The 20,609-nt window shown below is 42.8% G+C and overlaps 1 long non-coding RNA gene across 1 annotated transcript in view; it reads left to right on the top strand.

Moving 5' to 3' along the window:
- LOC117369025 overlaps positions 1-7,886 on the top strand; it is a 39,923-nt gene extending 32,037 nt beyond the window's left edge. The window contains exon 3 of the long non-coding RNA XR_004541066.1: positions 7,771-7,886. This is a non-coding gene — a long non-coding RNA (uncharacterized LOC117369025). The remainder of the gene's footprint in view (positions 1-7,770) is intronic.
- Positions 7,887-20,609: the final 12,723 nt, after the last annotated feature.

The raw sequence follows: 20,609 nt of genomic DNA, 5'->3' as shown, positions 1-20,609 counted from the left end.
GAGGACAGGGGGAATAGGATGAATTCAGGAGGCACATTTAGGGGTTGGATGGGGAAGAATATAAGGAGGTCAGGGGATAAGAATGGAGAGAAAATACAGAGCCAGTTGGAGACATCAGATTGAGGTGTGGTGTAACTGCGACATGTTTGAAGGCATTGGAAACAGTCACAGTAGAGAGGGATAAGTTGAGGATATGACAGATAGCAGGGATGATAGGAGAGATGGTGATGAGATCAGAGGAACAGGTGGTGAGTTTGAAGGAGGAGAGATAATGTGCAGTTTCCTCCTCTATGATATCTGTGAAGGAAGAAAAGGTGGCATGGGTCGGTGGAGGGTCGGCGGGGCAGACAGGAGGGAGGAGAGGCAGAGGTGTTTTGGTCGAGAATTCAAGGTTAATCAAGTTATCCTTGTCATGGAAGTACTTAGCCATGGTATGGGGAGAAAGTGAAGAAGGAGTCAGAGGTGAGGGCACTTTGAGTAGAGAGTTAAGCGAGGCAAGGAATCGGCAAGGGTTGGATAGAAAAGAATCAGTCAAGTGGATTTTGTAGTAGAGTCCGGTTAACCTTGTCTCAGTTAACTGAAACTCTCACACAACTGGCAAAAAAATTGCAGGTGTAAAAATAAAAAAAAAAGTCCCCCGAAGCACCAAAAGCAGTGTCCTCAGCCGCAAATCCTCCCTCCCTTAAGCCCCCAAGCCCTAAAGCAGCTGTTAACTCCCTTTCTGCCCTGAAGCACCTGCATGGCACCTCCTCCCTCCCTCATACCTCGAAGTAATAGAAGCAGGCGGCAAACTCCCTTACTCCCTCCCTCCTTCTCTCTCTTCCTTACCCAAGTACAGTCTGTCAGCAGGAGGCAGCCTCAAAACAGGTTGCTCAAGGCCAGCCCTAGCAGAGCCTTTCCTCTGATGTGTCACTTCCAATGCATCAGAGGAAAGGCCCTGCCTGGGCTGGCTGCAAGCAGACTGCTTTGAAGCTGCCTCCTGCTGACGAGCTGCACTCAGGTAAGGAAGGGAGAGAAGGAGGGAGTAAGGGAGTTCACAGCTCAGGAACACCGCCTGCTTCTGCCACTTCAGGGTTTGAGGGAGGGAGGGAGGAAGGCTTTGTGAATCAGGACCGCTGCCATACTGGTGCTTTGGTGCAGGAGGGAGGGGGGGATGGAATTGAGAGTGTGTTAGACAAGGTTTCTAACACACTCTCAATTAACCAGAAAAACAGTTATCTGGTATCCACCAATCCCTGTGAGTGCTGGATAACTGAAAGGGCGGATTGGAAGGAGGTCAGCAGGAATTTGAAGTGAACAAAGTCAGCGTGAGCGTGGGATTTTAACCAGTGATGTTCCGCAGATCAGACGCAGGAATGTAAATAGCAGATCTTAGAAGTCAGCCAGGGCTGGGGTTTGGTGCATCTTACAGAACATGAAATGGGAGGAGCAAGGGTATCAAGGGCAGAGGAGAGAATAGTATTATAAGAAAAGACTGCTTCATTGACAGATTTGCATAGTATAGTGTTTGAGAGAAAGGGGGAGATAGTGGCAGAGACAGCACTTGGGCCAATAGCCTGAAGTTTCCTGAATGTATTTGTGAGGATCGGTCATGTCAGTTTCTGAATGTATTTGTGGGATCGGTCATGTCTGGGGGGGGAGAGTGTCATGTTACAAAGGTTATCAGATGATGGTCAGAGAGAAGGAGAGCTGAGGTGGAGAAATTGGCAATTGAGGAGTTAGAGAAGAGAACAAGGTCAAGACAATGGCCATTCTGATGCTTGGAGCACAGCTGAAGACTCAATGAGGATATTAGAGCAAGAAACTTTGAGGTGTATGAGTTAGAGATGTCCTCAGCAAGAATAATTAAATCATCAAGGATAAGGAAAGGAGACGACAGTTCAAGAAAGACATAGAGCTAGGAGTCGAAAGTCAGTGAGAAAGGAAGAAAGGGATTTGTCAGGAGGTTGATAAATAACCACTATTTGGAGAGGGAGGGGAGCAAATTGAAAGACGGAGTGGACTTTGTTCTGTTGGTTGTTTTTTTTTTTTAAATATCTTTATTCATTTTAAAGCCAAAAATAAATGTAACATATTATAGAGACATTTTACACTTTAACAGCACTTAAATTATCCAACAATTGCACTCAAATTTGTCAATGGCTCCCAAACGTCCATAAATTTTCGATAATGTCCCTGTTGTATGGCCATCATACGTTCCATTTTAAACGTGTGGCATAGAGATTCCCACCAGAAAGTATAATTTAACCGATCCCAGTTTTTCCAATTCCTCAAAATAAGTTGTATGGCAACCCCTCTCATAATAAAGATCGGAGTGGACTTTGAAGAAGGAGAAGCAGTGAGACTGAGGCAGAAGAAGAGGTTGAAATCTAGAGGAGGGTGAGAGTAGAAGCCCAGCCTCTCCTCCATGACCTACTTGGCGAGGTGTAAGGGAGAAGTGGTAATGTCTAAGCCCTAAGCCCTCCATAAGCTTGCCCAAAACATGCCTCTAACATGCCCCCTTAAAATTTAGAAGCACTGGAGACAAAACAACCAGAAAGATGTCTAGAAAGTCAGTTTTAAAAATGGAAACTTGAACATTTTGACCAGTAAGACATCCAAGTGCCAGTTTATACCGTCTTTTGGACATCTCGTATCTTTTTTGAAAATGGACACCTTGATGTTTAGTTCCCTTTTGGGAAAGTGAGGAACAAACTAATTTGTTCTACAATCCTTTCTTTTATTTCTCCCCTATCCAGTCTAGGAATTGGCATTCTTTTCTTTCTATTTAAATATTTTTTCAATATAAACAACTCTGTTATTGCAGTATATCAAATCAAATAAACCATAAACTGCAAAGTTTTAAGTGTTGAGATTATTAATATAGTAAAAGTGGTAAATCCTATTAAATAAGCAATAAATAAAGAAGTCCAGCCACGGTAATAAGAGAATCTGAAATACCATTTAAAAATCTGTTTCTGACAGATCAGAGTGAAGACATAAATTAAACCCTTCATTTTAAAACATGCTTTCTCAACCATTTTTTTTCATGTGCTAATGCACATTCAAAAGCTGATCCAAAATTATTCCTATTTCCTTCAGATTTGAAACTGTAACCTGACCAGGGGCCAAAGTCCCTGGCAGAACAAATAGAGCATTACAAGCAACAATCATTGATCAGATAATCATCCCACCACTACTTAATTATTTATTTAATTTTCTATCCCATTCTCCCCAAAGAGCTTAGTAAGGGTTACAAGTTAACATACATAATATAGAGTTAACAGGTTACAATTTGCCATAGTATAGTACAAGGTTTTTAATGCAAATTTTATCCTAATTCGACACATTCTAGGGATCTAATACCAATATACATAGTATAGAGCAGGGGTTCCCAAATGGTTGATCACGATCGACCAGTAGATCTCAAAGGCAACGTGAGTCGATCGAGTTGCCTTTGCAATCTTTTTCTCCTTGCTGCTTCCCTGAGCCAGGCCTGGCATGTACAAGCGCCGGACTCACAAGACTTCACCTCCAACGTCAATTCTGACATCGGAGAGGAAGTTCTGGGCCAGCCAATCGCTGCCTGGCTAGCCGCTACTGCCTGCTCAAGAGGAGGCGGTAGCGGCTAGCGTGGCTGGCAAATTAGCGCGCACCTTTATGCGTATTAAACCGCTAGTGCGGCTTCGTAAAAGGAGCTCTATATCATCCACATAAACATGGTTACTTATACCATAACCTTGAATAACCTCTTGGTTGCATACAAGGGCTCAAAAATGATACAGAGAGTGCAGAATCCTGGAGCGTCACTTTGGTTAACTGATACCATTTTGATTCGCAACACTCTGTTCTAACTTTCTGCATATGACCAGTCAAGATTGAAAACACAATAATAGAGTGGCACAAAGGGCCTGATCCTATAAACCAGTGGTCTCAAACTCAAACCCTTTACAGGGCCACATTTTGGATTCGTAGGTACTTGGAGGGCCTCAGAGAAAATAGTTAATGTCTTATTAAAGAAATGACAATTTTGCATGAGGTAAAACTCTTTATAGTTTATAAATCTTTCCTTTTGGCTAAGTCGTAATAATAATATTGCAATTTATAGCTAAAGAGACATATGATCAAGAAACTGTTTTATTTTACTTCTGTGATTATGATAAACATATCGAGGGCCTCAAAATAGTACCTGGCGGGCTGCATGTGTTTGAGACCACTGCTATAAACAGTGCCTAGGTTAAGTGCTACTATGTGCCCTAATCACGGATGACTAGTAATGCCTAACTAAAATTCAGATGCCATTAATAACCAATTTTAAAAAAATTAGTTAATTAGATTGCATGGTGCCTAGCGATGCCTAAGTTGAAGTGCCTACCGACACCTATCATTGCATACCTGAAAAGTAGGTTACATAACATAAGAACATAAGAACTGCCATCTCCGGATCAGACCCATGGTCCATCGAGTCCGGCGATCCGCACACGCGGAGGCCCAGTCAGGTATACACCTGATGTAGTTTTACCACCCATATCCCTCTATGCCTCTCATAAGGAGATGTGCATCTAATTTGCCTTTGAATCCTAGCACAGTGGATTCCTTAATAACCTCCTGTGGAAGAGCATTCCAGGCGTTCACCACTCGCTGCGTAAAGCAGAACCTCCTGACATTTGTCCTGGACTTGTCCCCCCTTAGGTTTGGTTAGGGACAGAGAATAGGCATGGTTGACATAGGTATCATTAGGCGTCTGTGTTAAGTGCTGGTAAATTAGGGGTTCATAATCAGTCATGCGCGCCAACAATCGAGCGCTGACAATTCGGCACAAGAAAGAAGCATGCCGTGGGAAAACTTAGTTTTAAAAAGCTCCAAAGCGGGGTGTGAGTGGGGAACCTCCCCCCACACACACTTTACTGTATAGTGTTCTCGCTGCTTTGGGGGGGTTGGAACCCTCCATTATAGAGAAAACGGAACTTTTTCCGATTTTTTTCAGAAAAAGTTCTGTTTTCTCTATAATGTGGGAGGTTGTACCCTCCACCCCCCCCCCCAACGGCAGCACGAACACTATGCAGTAAAGTGTGTGTGGGGGGGTTCCCCACTCACACCTCCCCCCTGTTGGAGCTCTTTAAAACTAAGTTTTTCCGCGGCGCGCTTCTTTCTTGCACTGAATTGTCAGCACTTCATTGTCGGCGCGCTGGTGTCTGGCGTACGATTATCCCATCACCAAATTATGCCAGGAAAACCCTGGTTTTACATACTGGCATTGCTAAGTGTGATTCTTTAAGTGATGTCTATCAGTTGATTGACAACTGCACCGACTGGTGGAAGCTACAAGTTAGGTGTGGTTAGGTGCCATTTATAGAATCAGGCTTAAAGTCCTAAAGATTTTAATTGAGAAAGAAGCAACCCATGGTTTACAGAATCAAAGGCCAAAGACATATGTTAAAAAAAAAAATCATAATAAACACTGTATCACTTTTCTTTAACCCACTTCACAAATTATTAAACAGTGAATCCCTCAGCAATTAATTGGCTAGTTAGGATCAAGTGCTTAAAGCAAACCTCCTTCCAGAGTAAATCTGCAGAACTGAATTTAGACATTGTATCTAATATAATAAAGCCCTAAGCGCGCATGCGCACTCCCACCTGCGTGTTCCCATTTTCTGTGCACTGTAGGGCACCGCAGGTAGGAGTGCGCATGTGCAAGAATCCCCGAGGCGGATGTCGGCCGCAGCGGCTGTCCACAGCTGCAGGCCGCAGCGGCGGCTGAAGGCCACGGTGGCTGTCGGCGGCTGCAGGCTGAGGTGGAAGATGGCTGAAGCCTGGTTTCCCAAACGCAAGAGGACGCGTCTTGCTTCTGTAAGAGGAATAGCCATTTATAGCTGCAGCTGTCATAGAGCCTGGAATGTACTATCACGTTTGCCTCTTAGGGGGGGTGGGAGAGGGGTAAGTCACCATTGCAGGTTTAAGGGGGGGTCATGTCTTTATCCCTACAGCAGTTTGGCCATTATCACAAATTAAAAGCCTGCCCTGAAACACTCTGACATGCCCCCTTGAGATTTAGATGAACTGCAGTTTTGCCCAAAAAACATCTGCCTGCCACTTTATGCCATTTTAGAAACTGAGCCCCATAATAACAACCAGTCCTTAGGATAACTAGTTGGGTTTTCCATTCTCAGACTAGCCATATTGCTCAATTATCTATAAGTGTAATCTTCTAGAGAATATTGTAATCACATCATATGTCATATTGTATTAATAATTGGGAGGAGGGTAGGAGTAAATGATTGTTTTATGTATTATTTGTGTAGTTAATAATGCGTTTTATGCAGTATTTTATGTTCAATTAATTGTATTGCACTGTCAAAGTTTGGAAAAAGGTGGAAATAGGGAAGGTAAAAGGGGAAATGGGAGCCTGAATATGGGTAGGTAAAAGGAAGGGAGAGGGGTTACTGCTGGACAGAGGGAGCATGGAAGGGGTACTACTGGAGAGGGGGGAGGTAAAAGGAAGGGAGAAGGGCTACTGCTGAACAGGGGGAGCAGGGAAGGGGTACTGCTGGACATGGGAGGTAAAAGGAAGGGAGAAGAAACAGAAAGAGACAGACAGACAGGGGGCCAGGGAGAGAGAGACAGAAAGAAAGAAAGAAAGAATGGGGGCTGGGAAAAAGAAAGACAGACAGAAAGAAAGAAAGAAACGCTTCAGCGCCCAATTGTGCTAAAAGTCTACACATCTATTCTAGCACCTGTTAATGTAACGGCCTTAAACGCTAGTCTTATATCAAAGTCTAAAAGGTTTAAGTTTGGTCTTCACCATAAAAGTTAGTGGGAACATATCATACTATGTTCAAAAGAAAATTTCAGAAGTAAGGAAGTGTTGATGCCCCTATATAGGTCATTGGTGAGGCCACACTTGGAGTATTGTGTTCAGTTTTGGAGGCCCTATCTGGTGAAGGATATAAGAAAACAGTCCAGAGGAAAGCAACAAAAATGGTAGGGGGCTTGCACCAAAAGATGTACGAGAAGAGACTTGAAGACCTGAATATGTATACTTTTGAGGAGAGGATGGACAGGGGAGATATGATACAAACTTTTAAATACATGAATGGTATTAATATAGAGCCAAATCTTTTCCAGAGAAGGGAACTTGGTAAAACTAGAGTACATAAATTGAGGTTGTGGGGTGGTAGACTCAGGAGTAATGTTAGAAAATTATTTTTCACGGAGAGGATGGTGGATGGCTGGAATGCCTTCTCAAGAGAGGTGTTGGAGAAGAAAACAGTGACAGCATTTTAAAAAAAATGTGGGATGAACACAGGATCTATAATTAGAAAATTAATCGTATAAATTAATTAATTAATTAATTAAGGCTGGTCACGGGCAGACTTATACTATCTGTGTCCTGTGTATGGCAACTCAGTAGAGAACGCGCTTGGGAAGGCTTCAATAGGAACAACAGTAATTTGGAACATGATGACAATGCCGATCAAGACTCTACGGTCTGTATCCCGCAAACAGGCTGGAGTGAGCTTTGACGGCAGTTCCAGTAGCTGGAACCTAGGGACAGTAGTAGGTGGACTTTATGGTTAGTGGCCTTGAAATAACTAAGAATAAAGACAATTTCATATAATTATGAATTTATAATGCGTGTAAATATTGGGCAGATTGGATGGACCATTCAGTTCTTTATTTGCTGTCATTTACTACATCACTATGTTTGTTCTCATCATTGTAAATGTAAAGTATTACTTGTGTTTTGCTTTTGGATAAAACTTTCCTGATGCTGAAAATTAACTCAAGAACATGCACACAGCTTTCTTTCCCAAAACACCTCTTGCTAATGTTGCTAAAGGATTTGAGACTGTGGTAGCTGAATGTACCTTGGAAAGAGCCATACCTGGGTAAATTACCTTTTGTAAGTAGCCTTCATATCTTTATTTGTGTAACTATAAGTCTGTTTGTATGCACCTAAGTGCTGCCTGGTGTCCGGCCTGGTGTCCGGCATAGAAAATAAAATCAAATCAGTGAGCACATGTTGTAAGTTGGATAGTGAGTGCAGAAGTCTGGGTGAACTGTACAGCTGTATGCTGGGAGAGACACAGCCTCTCCCACACACACCTTTACTTGCTCTGCCAGAAAGGTGTGGTGTGTGGTGTAATCAGGTCCCTGCAGTAAGGATGCCAGGGCTGTGCCCAGGGGCATCATTAAAGTGCTGTTTATTTTCTCTCTTAACCCTATCCCCCCAGCCCAGCCCCCACCCTCTTTTAAACACAAGCAGCTTTTATCTCTCAAGTTTCTGATGCAATGTTCAGCTCACACCTAGACGCTTCAGAGAAAGACAGTGTTTGCAGTAGGTTGCAATGACAGCCTGAGAAAGGCTCCCAATATACTGCATGCTGGGCTGAAAGAGATTCTCAACACACTGGATACCCAAACTGGGAGATTCCCAGAACACTACATACTCAGACTGGAAAAATCCCAGTGCACTGAATGCCCAGACCAGGACATAATCTAGGCATGCAATGTTCTGACAAAGAGGTTTCCTGCACATTCCATACACAGCATGATACAGGCTCCTGGTGTACTTGGAGAATGACACAGAGATGGGTACCCACAGACAACCGTAGGGCAGGGAAAGAGCCTGTGGGGCGAGGATGGGGACAGAGCCCTCGGGGACGGGGGGCGGGGAGAATGGGGCAGGGACATAGCCCATGAGGAGTTTGTTCCCGTATCATTCTCTAATTTTTGAGACTAGCTTTACACAGGCTGTTCCAGCTGGAACAGCATCTATAAAATGTTAGTATCAATATGTAAAAACTCAACACATCTTAAGACAACTGGCAACTGAATTCAATGACTAAAAAAAACTATAGATGCTGCTTTTGAATTTAAATGAACTACTTTTAAATGACATCATTCATGTCTTATTTACCTTTGATGTGGCAACAAGAATCTTGTCTGCTAATCAGACTCCTACCACTTGCAATGTCCTTTCATCACGTGCCCAATTGCTCAAGTATCTTACTGTTACTGCAACAGATTCATCCATCATTGCTAACATCAAGGATCATTTCCAGCATTTAATAGACACTTATTTTTCTGTTCATTCATAACACAGTGTTGGCTCTATTCTAAACCCATGTCTGAAAGACAATCCAATTATCTTCCCAGATGTGAAAACACAGGCAGCCAAATCTTTGGAAAGGTTGTACCAAAATCATATCACAATGGAAGGCTCTGTTTGTGATATACAAACAACAGTTGTACAGAATATTGTCCCCTTTTATAATCTAATAAAGCACAGTTACTTACCGTAACAGGTGTTATCCAGGGACAGCAGGCAGATATTCTCGACATGTGTCATCCACAGAGCCCCGTCACGGACAGCTTTTCAAGCAAACTTGATTGAAGATCTCAAGTTTGGCTAGCACTGCACCACGTATGTGTGTGCCTTCCCGCTCAGCTAGAGGGCGCGTCTCCTCAACGTGGTCCTCAGTTCTTGCTTTTCCGCGGAGCCAGAAAGCCCTGTCTCTCTTCTCTGCGATCCTGTGCCTTTCTTGCACCGCGTCTTCTTTCTTGTTTTCGAGTCAGAAGTCGCTGTGCTCTGTCCATTTGTTGTTTTCTTTTCAGTAACAAAAAAAAAAAAATTGTTTTCGTTCCTCCGTGACCGGGGCGCCCCAGTCTTTTTGTGGTCACTCGGCCTCGTCTGCACCGCGGCTCTCTCTCCTTACTTATGCCCCGGCCTCTCACCGGGTTTAAAAAGTGCACGCAGTGCGGTCGGGTTATCTCTATCACTGATCCACACCGTTGGTGTATCCTTTGCCTCGGTGTCGATCACTCTTCGGACTCTTGTCCTCATTGTGCCACCCTTCAGCCTCGGGCTCTCTGTGGGCGTTGGGCGAAGATCCTTGACCTCTTTACCATGGAAGCTGGTAACGCTTCGACCCCGGTCTCGGCCTCGGTCTCGACGTCGGCCTCGAAGACCTCGGTCCCGGGCAAGTCTCCCTCAACCTTGAAGTCCTCGGGGGCCCCGCCTCCGAAGACCTTGGCTTCGGGTAAGTCTCCTCTTCCTCCTTCAGGTTCAGCTCAGCTACCGAAGAAGCCTTCCTTGGAGTCTCTGGCCACCCAGGCAGCGAGTGTAGTCCTGCCAGCCTCGAAGAGACCTGCTCCCAAGCATGCCTCCACTTTAAGGGAATACTCTAAAATCATAAATGGTCAAGGTTTTTGCAGATGAGGACAAAGTCCACAGGGATAGGGTGGGGATGGGGACAGAGTTCACAGGGATGGAGACTGAGTCTGCAGGGATGGGGTGGGGATGAGGACAGAACCCGCGGGGAAGGGAACAGTCCTACGGGGATGGGGTGGGAGTGGGGACAAACTTTGACCCTGTGTCATTCTCTAAAACATATTCCATAGAAGGTGGTGTCCAGGACACTAAGGGCTAGATTCTCAAAACTTTGTGATAAAAAACGATGGGCCGCTATCGCAGCCTTTATTGTAACGATTTCAAAAAGGCTAGTCATTCTCCAAAAAACATGCAAGCAAATTAGGTTGGTGGAGAATAGCAAAAGTTTGCTAAATTTGCATGTGCCCATCGCTGGTGATAGCGATCGGCACATGCGCAGAACACACACAACTCCCTTCCTCCCTCCCAAATAGAAGATCGGCACTTCCTCCCACCACCGAAATCAAGTAACACCCCCAATGGCACAGCGGGAGAGATGCCCAATCTCTCCCACCACCAAGCAACTCCCCCCCCACACACACCCCTCATGCCTCTGATGACTTCCTGCCTCCCCCCTTACCTTGTTTATGATAGTTTGCTAGAGGGATGCCTACTGCCTCCAGCCAGCAGGCCCGCCTCTTTGAAAGGGCAGCCTTCCCCTTCCTGGTGCATCCTGGGATAACCCAGGGAGGGGCCTAAGGCTCTGATTGGCCTTAAACAACCTGGGCCAATCAGAGCTTTAAGCCCCTCTCCAGTGCATCTCAGGATGAACCAGGGAGGGGAAGGCCCGCCATTATGAAGAGGCAAACCTGCTGGCCAAAGGGAGTAGGCATCTCTCAGGCCAGCCATTGTAAGGGGGCGGGGGCTTATTGGACGCATGGGGGTCGTTGCGGGGGTAGGTTTGCATGGCAGTGGGAGGGAGCGGGCATCTCTCCTGTTGCTGGGGGGGGGTGAGGGGTGATGTGGGGCATTGCTTGATGGCAGGAGGGAGTGCGCATCTTTCCCACTGCCAGAGTGGGTGTCAGGGGGGTTGCTTGATGGTAACAAAATTTTCTGACAGGTATGAGCTGTCAAGCCTTACTTTCTTAGAAAGTAAGGCAATGACAACTCAGACATGTTGACAAATTTTGGCCGCAAATGTGGCACAACGAGGTTAGGGAATCACTTGGCAATTATAGAGAATCACTCGGAGTGCTAATTTTAATATTAATGACCTCATTGTATTACATTTGCATGGAAATATCGGAGAGTGGAATAAAATTCTGAAAAGACCATGGTAAGCCGTTTTAATAATTCACTGTTAAAATACATTACATTACATTACATTACGGATTTCTATTCCGCCTGTGCCTTGCGGTTCTAGGCGGATTACAATATAGAAAATATCTGGGACATTCCAGTAGAATTACATTTCAGGATAGGAGTAAGTTACAGGAACAGTGAAGAGTTATGATATTACAATTTCGCAGAAGATATTACTTATTACAGAAGATAGTACATATAGCAGAAGATAATGCATTTTGCAGAGGTAATATATGTCAACTCGATCAGTTAATTCGGGTGTAGTGTAGGAGAGTTACAGTACATTCTTGATCACAGACAAAGAGATAATATGGATGAGTGATTCCGAAGTCGTTGAATGGGAACTCATTGGGCGGTGGTTAGAGTGATGGGAGATATTTTTTGAACAGTAGTGTTTTTATTTCTTTGCGGAACTCTTTTATGTCTGTTGTTTTGGTCAGTAATTTAGAGATGTCAGAGTCTATTTTGGCTGCCTGTGTCCCCAGGAGGTTGTCATAGAGTTTCTTACGACAGGTACCGTTGAGTGGTGGATAGGTGAAGAGGTTCTGTGTTCTCCTTTTTCTTGGTGGGTGGTAGTAGTGAAAACGGTTATTTAGGTAACTGGGTGCCGTGCCATGGGTTACTTTGAAAATGAGACAGTAGAGTTTGAATTGTGTTCTTGCTTTTATTGGTAGCCAGTGGGATTCTAGGTATGCATTGGTAATGTGGTCGTATTTGCTGAGTGAATATATGAGTCTGAGGGCTGTGTTCTGGATGGTCTGTAGTTTTTTTATTGTGTTGGTCGGGCAGGGTAAGTAGAGGCTGTTGCAATAGTCGACGATACTTAGTACCATGGATTGGACAATGATCCTGAATTGGTCTTTTTTAAAGAATTTTCTGATTTTTCTTATGCATGCTAAATCATCTGGAATCGGTTTAGCAAGCACGTTAAAGGCTGATTTCAGTTTTCAGAATCTGCCCCTCAATGCAGTGCATGCCCAAGTTTAGGAAGTCTGTTTTCACACTGGATGCCCAGTTTGGTAAGTCCCTAGTACACTGGCCCCTCAAATTCCATATAGATTGTCAAAATTTAGGCACCGATCCCAGATCTGTGTACAAATTCATTAGTTAATGAGCTCTTAACAATCAATAATTGGTGTTAACTGGCACTCATTTATGTTTACATGCAGATCGGCCTGCGCTCTATTCTATAAAATACATGTCTAAAATTTCTAGTATGCAATTCAAAGGTGCGTGGCCAGGAGAAGGTCATGGGTGGGTTAGGGGTGTTTCCAGAAATGAGGTACAGTGTTATAGAATAAGGTCATTTACACACCCAACCTCCATTAGTTGCACACCAGCATTTACACCAGGTTTCACCCAAAGTTCGGTGCGAGATCCATGCTAAACTAGTATTCTGTACAAGCGCTCCACACAGAGCGCCCTTTTGCAGAATACCAGTTTAGCGCGGATCTTCTCAGCATCTAACCGTGGGTGCCATTTATAGAATTCCCCCTTCTGCGTTCAGACTGAACCATGAAACCACAGATAGACACCTGCACATACAGATACAGCATAACAGGGCGCCCAGGGTAAATGAAATGTGACTATCTCTGGGACAAGGTGACTGAAGTCACTAGAAGCAAAAAAAAAATAGGTTAGAGCAAACAATTTGAAACACAACAGTCCAAAACCTCTTTCTTTTATGCGAAAAACCCCCCCCCACCTTACCAAAGTTCAAATATGTAGCTCTTGCATACTACTTATGGACCCACGACATGCAAAAAAAAAATCATCACAATTCTCACCATTTTGGATCTGCTACTGTAGTTACCTTTTCCCAGAAATTGTTACAAATATGAATAACTACTTGTTTTAAAAAGGCAACATAAGCACCTCGGTGCTTTTATAAAAAGACTCCCATGACGATCTCCAGTAATGCACAAATTTACACCTGCTCCAAAGAAGATATACATGTGCACATGTATTCTACTGGGGGTAATTCTGAATAGATCTCCTAAAGTTAGATGCAGGGATGATGCACGCTAAAACATGAATTCTATAATCAGCAGTTACACATGTACTAGTGTAAGCCCACAGTTATGCAAGCACTTACACTAACAAATCATGCCTAACTGCTGTCAAGTGCATAACTGATATGTATTCAGGTTGAATACTAAGTGCTAGGCACGACCCTGTCCCTCCCAAATACGTGTTTCCCTTGCAGTTGCATGCCATGGATTTTGTACGCCCAATCTGTTGAATTCTGACTAAGGGCAGTTATGCACAAAAGTGCAAATTAGCATCAATTATCATCAATTAGAGTCAATTATTGGTTGTAAAAGCCATTTAGCAGCTAATTTTATTTCATTTTTTGCTTTTCTGAAATATACATTTCCCATAATCATTACAAGCTTAAACCACAACTTATACATTACAAATAAGGCACAGTTTTAGACCACATCAAGGGTGAAAAAGGTATAAATCTGAGAAGAAAAAAAATAAATAAATAAAGGTAATCAATCAAGATCTCAAAAGAACAAGGGAAACAAAGATAAAAAGTAGCCCCTTTTGCCAATACTGTACTTGGCTCTTCAGAGCAAGAAAAGCCTTCCTTTGCAGTTGTGTAGAATGGCATATGTCTGGGAAGACTTGCATCTTACCACAGAAAGAAATTACCTTCTTCCTAAATATGCTCTTAAAACTACAGGTCTGTACATTTCATTCAGTAGGGTGGTCTCAATTAGATTATTATCTATAGAGTCTTCCAGGAAGGCTGTTAAATCAGTATCTTCAAATGAAGACTCTTGAACTAACTCATCCTGCAAGTCATCTTCCAATATACGTTTATTCAATGTATTTATAAATGATTTAGAAACAGGGACGAAGAGCGAAGTAATAAAATTCGCAGATGACACCAAGTTATTTAATGGGGCTAGGACTAAAGAGGACTGCGAAGATTTACAAAGGGACCTGAACAAACTAGGAGAGTGGGTGACGAGATGGCAGATGAAGTTCAATGTAGAGAAACGTAAAGTCCTACATGTAGGAAACAGAAACCCGAGGTACAGCTACACGATGGGAGGGCTGTTATTGAGTGAGAGTACCCAAGAAAGGGACTTGGGAGTAATAGTTGACATGACAATGAAGCCATCGACACAATGCGCAGCGGCCGCTAAGAAAGCGAATAGAATGCTAGGAATAATCAAGAAGGGTATTAAAAGCAGAACGAAAGAAGTTATCCTGCCATTGTATCGGGCGATGGTGTGCCCGCATCTGGAGTACTGCGTCCAATATTGGTCGCCGTACCTAAAGAAGGATAGGGCGATACTCGAGAGGGTTCAGAAGAGAGCAATGCGTTTGATAAAAGATATGGAAAACCTTTCATACACTGAAAGATTAGAGAGACTGGGGCTTTTTTCACTGGAGAAGTGGAGACTTAGATGGGATATGATAGAGACTTACAAGATCACGAAGGGCATAGAGAAAGTGGAGAGGGACAGATTCTTCAAACTTTCGACAACTACAAGAACGAGAGGGCATTTGGAAAAATTAAAAGGGGACAGATTCAGAACCAATGCTAGGAAGTTCTTCTTCACTCAATGGGTGGTGGACACCTGGAACGCGCTTCCAGAGGGTGTGATAGGGCAGAGTACGCTATTGGAGTTCAAGAAGGAATTGGACAATTTTCTGAAGGAAAAGGGGATAGAAGGGTATAGATAGAGGGCAAATATACAGGTCCTGGACCTGATGGGCCGCCACATGAGCGGACTGCTGGGCATGATGGACCAGCAGAGGCACGGCTTATGTTCTTATTAGAAATGTTAAAAAAAATTTCACCAAAGCAATACTCTGCATTAGGTAGTTCCAACACCTCTTTAAAATATTTTCTAATCAGAATATCTGCAGTAGTTATTATTGACGAAGATCTTAATTTTCATCATCAAATCAGCAATGTTATTCAGAAATGTGTATGCAAACTAAGGCTCATCCGCTCCATCCTTTCTCTACTAGACCCCACCTCCATCAACATTGTGATTCATTCCTTTATTATAGAAACATAGAAGATGACGGCAGATAAGGGCCATAGCCCATCAGGTCTGCCCACTCTACTGACCCACCCCCAAGTCTACTATCCTAGGGATCCCACTCCTTGTTACAGGTTCCCTTGGCTTAACCCTCTAAGGGATCCTACATGGGCATCCCATTTGCTCTTAAATTCTTGCACGCTGTTTGCCTCAATCACCTGCACCGGCAGCTCGTTCCAAGGATCAACCACTCTCTCGGTGAAGAAATATTTCCTGATGTCGTTATGAAATTTCCCGCCCCTGAGTTTGAGTGGATGCCCTCTTGTGGCTGAGGGTCCTTTGAGAAAGAGAATCTCTTCTTCCATCTCGATACGGCCGGTAATATACTTAAACGTCTCGATCATGTCTCCTCTCTCCCTACGTTCCTTGAGTGAGTACAGCTGCAAATTTTTCAGCCTTTCCTTGTACGATAGATCCTTGAGCCCCGAGACCATCCTGGTGGCCATCCGTTGCACCGACTCTACTCTCAGTACATCTTTTCGGTAGTGTGGCCTCCAGAATTGCACACAGTATTCCAAATGAGGTCTCACCAATATCGATTACTGCAATGCCTTGAATCAAGGTATTACACAAAAGGAAACTCACCGGCTTCAACTATTACAAAACACAGCAATCAAACTCATTTATAAAGCCAAAAAATTTGACCATGTGGCCCCCCCTCAAAGCTCACTGGCTACCTGTACTTCATCGCATCACTTATAAAATACTTCTGTTAACATTTAAAACCAAGCAGTCCAATTCGCCTGGCATTTATCGATAAAATCATCCCACATGCCCCCCCCCCTGGAATCTGCATTCTACAACTCAAAATCTACTTTCTGTCCCCTCTATTTGTGAATTATTTCTCGACTCTACCCACAAAACCATTTTCTCAGTCACAGCCTCCACCCTATGGAACTCCCTTCCGTCAGATCTAAGACAAGAAACTTCTCTTGAAAAATTCAAATCTAAATTAAAAACATTCCTTTTTAAAGATGCCTATTCATTTTGACATGCTTTATTCAATAAGAGCCCTAACAGCTTCTAAGTAGTTGGCAGTACCGAAATGAAACGCTTCTTTGAAGTGACCCCAATGTCTAAACCCCTCCCTCTCTTCCCTCCCTTTTATGATTTTATTTTTTCATTGTACTCATATTCTCACCTTTTCCCACTTCTCCCTTTTGAACCAGTAAGTCAATTTGTTTTCGTTGCCCATCCACTTTTTCATTTTTAAATTTTTACTTCATTTTAACAGTATTTTGATAATTGTAAACCGTTTAGGTATGTTTTTGATAAACGGTATATCAAAGATTAAATAAACTTGGAACTTGTTAATAGAAATTGGCACATATGCTGTGTTTCTATAAACCTGCATGCCTGACTTAGCATGCAAAATTGAGCATGCAGGTTAAAGAATACCTACATTTACATAGGCAACTTAATTGAAAAAATCATTGCTAACAACCGAACTTAGCATTCTAGAACCTTAGCATGCAAATTGTATTCTGTATAATTGCTAGTAGGGTGTGGATGTAGGCGGAGCATGGGCAGTTCAAGGGTATGCACAGATGTTAGGTGTGCCGATACCAGATTATGTTAGTATTCTATAATGGAACCTAGGCTCCAGTTTATAATAGAGGCTCTTACCACATGGTTCCTGGGTGCCTCATTAAAGGTGTCCAATTATGGAATTGCCCCCATATCACATGAAAGCGGGTGCTATATTTTCTGAATGCCTACTTTGTGCATAATACATTCAAGTAATTTTATAATTGCCTATTTGATCACCCGAGGAGGTATTGCAGTCCATCTGCATATTCCTCCCAGCATTATTTGTTATGACTCCCAGGTCCACTCCAATCCACTCAGGGCCTCTGTTCCTGCTGCTTAGGGCTTCCATTAGCTACCTACAAGGTGCTGAAGAGGTCTTGCCGTCCATCTGTATACTCCTTCCAGCATTCTCTGGGGTGACTTCCAGGTCCACCTTGAAACACTCAGGGCCTCTGCTCCTATTGGCCAGGGTTCCCACTGGCTGCCTACAAGCTGGCAAGCACCTGCTGGCATTTATACAGGTTTTTATTTTGCTTTCTTCTATTTCCAATAGTTCTTCTCTTGATACTCACTTTTCCCATCTTGTTCCCCATCTCAAATCACTGTATACTTCATGACTACAATGCCCACTTCCTGCTTTTTTCACTTAATCATCCCTTTTATCTTCTACCTTCTTTTCAGATCTCAAGCTTAAACATTTTCTTCCTTTCATGCAACCGTTTCCATTTTGTCTGAGTGTATCTCATCTTCATCACTGTCATCATATCTCTCTCTCCCACTCTTCTCCATATTATTTTACTCATCCTGCTCTCTGCTGGGGATATCAATCAAGTTTCAAGTTTATTAAAATTTGATATACCACCTTATCATTTATTTCAAGGTGGTTATATATTTTAAAATAGGGTAAAAACAGATAACACAATTTAACATAACTTTAACAAAATAAACATACACGATTAAACAAAACAATAACATACATGACTGGACAAACGGGTACGAGTGGAAAAAGGGGAGAACTACAATGATTAAAGAAAAATAAGATATAAAGGTATAAATAAAAGGGTGGGGTTAAAAACAAGTAAGTCCAATACAAGCGGACTCATAAAAGATTAAAAAAAATTTAAATCCTTAAAAGGACATTTACACTTGAAAGGCATCTCTGAAAAGGAATGTCTTAAGAAAAGATTTAAATTTCTCAAGATTAGTTATCTCTCTTAGAGCATTTGGTGCCAAATTCCAGAGGGTAGGGGCAACTACTGAAAAGATAGTGTTTCTTCTAGTGTTAATATGATTCAAGGATGGGATTGCTAATAAATTTTGCTCCGAGGAACGAAGAAAACGCAATGTAGCGTACGGTATCAAATATTTATTAATGAATTCTGGCTGTCCAGTATTTCTTATTTTAAAAGTCAATAATAGAGTTTTATAAATGACACGGTGATGAATGGGAAGCCAATGGGCTTTCATCAGAAGAGGAGTTATGTGGTCAAATTTTTTGGCCGTGTAGGTGACTTTTACTGCTGTGTTCTGGATTATTTGTAGACGTTTTAACTCTTTTTTGGCCAGATTCTATCCCTTTTATCTTTACCATATACCATAGACTTCCTAAGTTGATGCATCAAGCTCCATCTGAGGCTACTTATAATTCTTAACTCTTATTTATGTACTCAGTACCCATGTCTGTTTTATTCATTCCTACCATAAGTAATTCCCTAATCCATTATTTGTCCTGTTTGTCTGTCTTGATTAGATTGTGAGCTCTGTCAAGCAGGGGCAGTCTCATACGTGTTTACTGTACAGCACTGCATAAGTCTAGTAGTGGTATAGAAATTATAAATAGTAGTAGTGGTAGTGATGAGAGACCATCCACATTCTAGATCCCTGAACTTCCTTAGCCCTTTGTCTGGGGGTGGAAACACCTAATGTGGGACCCAGAATCTTATGGCTATAGTTGTGCATCATTTTGCTACTTCTACACATTACATTTACCACAATGGTAAGAAGAATCCAAGTTGCAGAGGAGAAGGAACCTGGGGAAACCCTGAGATGATTCTTGAATGTCTGTAGCATAGAACAAAGATTTAAGATACCCACTCAGTACAGTCTGTTCAGAAGGAACTGCAATGTTTTCTGGACTTTTGTTTTAGTTGCCAGTGCAGTGATCAGCCTTCAGGCTTGAATGCTTTTAACACTATGAACTCAGTTAATAATTATATTGTACTGGTTCATCATGTATTCTTTGTTGGAGTATATTTTTCATTTTTTTTTATTTTTTTTTTACATTTTTTAATATCCTGTGGGTGTTGACACTACTTTTGGTTTTGCTGGTTTCTTCTCTGTGGTTTTTTGTTGGGTTACCCCAAATTCCCAGTTGTAGTGCAGGAAAAGGGAAGAACTCATAGAGCTCAAAATATCTCTGAGTTTTGTTATTTCTGGGGTGGGGGTGGGGGGACAGGAGGCGTGGAAATTTGTTTTGGGTATTTCCATGCATTTAGAGAAAATTAGAGAAAAGCGATGCCAACAAATCACCACAAGCTTGTGCAAGGATCACACACTAAACAAGAACCCAAAGCTAGTGATGCAAGCTACCACTTCCTCAGGTGGTAATTTCATAGCTATTTTTGGTAAAGCAGGCACCTGTCCAAGAAAGCCATATCAAAATCCCAAGTAATAACATGTGTCCCTCCTTTGTTGCATGAGCATCAAAGTCTGACTTGTTAGGGTTTGCAGGATTTGATCTCCAGATCTAGAATGAATAGTGGCAGGGCAAGTGTTTTTCCATTCTGGCTGATTTCCATCCTTCTCAGTCTCTTGGGATGTACATGAGGGGTGTATTGTGAGTGCGAACAAGTTAGGAGTGGCATGAAGGCTCTTACCTTGTGCCCATGCTGAGCTGTTCCTCTTCCTTGCAGGAAAACACCAGCAGTACATGCTGCAGCCTGCAGAGGGAAACAAAAAGAAGGAAGTAAAAATAATTGTAAATTTGCCCTACCCGGCTCCTCCCCTCCCCCATAACAGGGGGATTCTGTCTAGCCCTCTCCAAGATGATTGTTTTCAAAGAAGACAGGAACAGGCAATATCTAGTGTACTTGAATGCAACTCACTTTGAGCTACTACTGAAAAATAGAAATAAGCAAAATGCAAATAAATTCATGAATAAAATAAATATGCTGTAATAAAGAATGCAGTTCTGTGGCATCCAACTGGGGCCTTTAAGAGATTCCGTGAATCCCCAAGACACTCCACCTGCTAGCTCCCAAAAAGAAAAGGACAAACAGGACAATGGCCAACCACCAATGAGAGGAGGTGGCCCAGGACAACTGAAAGAACCCATACCACAAGCAACTAAAGAGAGTAGGCAACCTGGGGCAACTGGCACAGCCCATTCTACTAGCTGCCAAAAAGAGGGGAAGGACTGGGGGTAGCTAACAGAGCTCACCAAAGAGAGGAAGAGACCCAGTGTGACTGGCAGCCCCAATCCTGATGTCAAATTAAAGGGGAGTCTGGAGGCACCT

This window comes from Geotrypetes seraphini, chromosome 11 (assembly GCF_902459505.1).
Source record: "Geotrypetes seraphini chromosome 11, aGeoSer1.1, whole genome shotgun sequence".
In the NCBI taxonomy this organism is placed as follows: Eukaryota; Metazoa; Chordata; class Amphibia; order Gymnophiona; family Dermophiidae; genus Geotrypetes; species Geotrypetes seraphini.
Note: the sequence above shows the minus strand (reverse complement) of the source record. Positions and strands in the feature narration are given on the sequence as shown.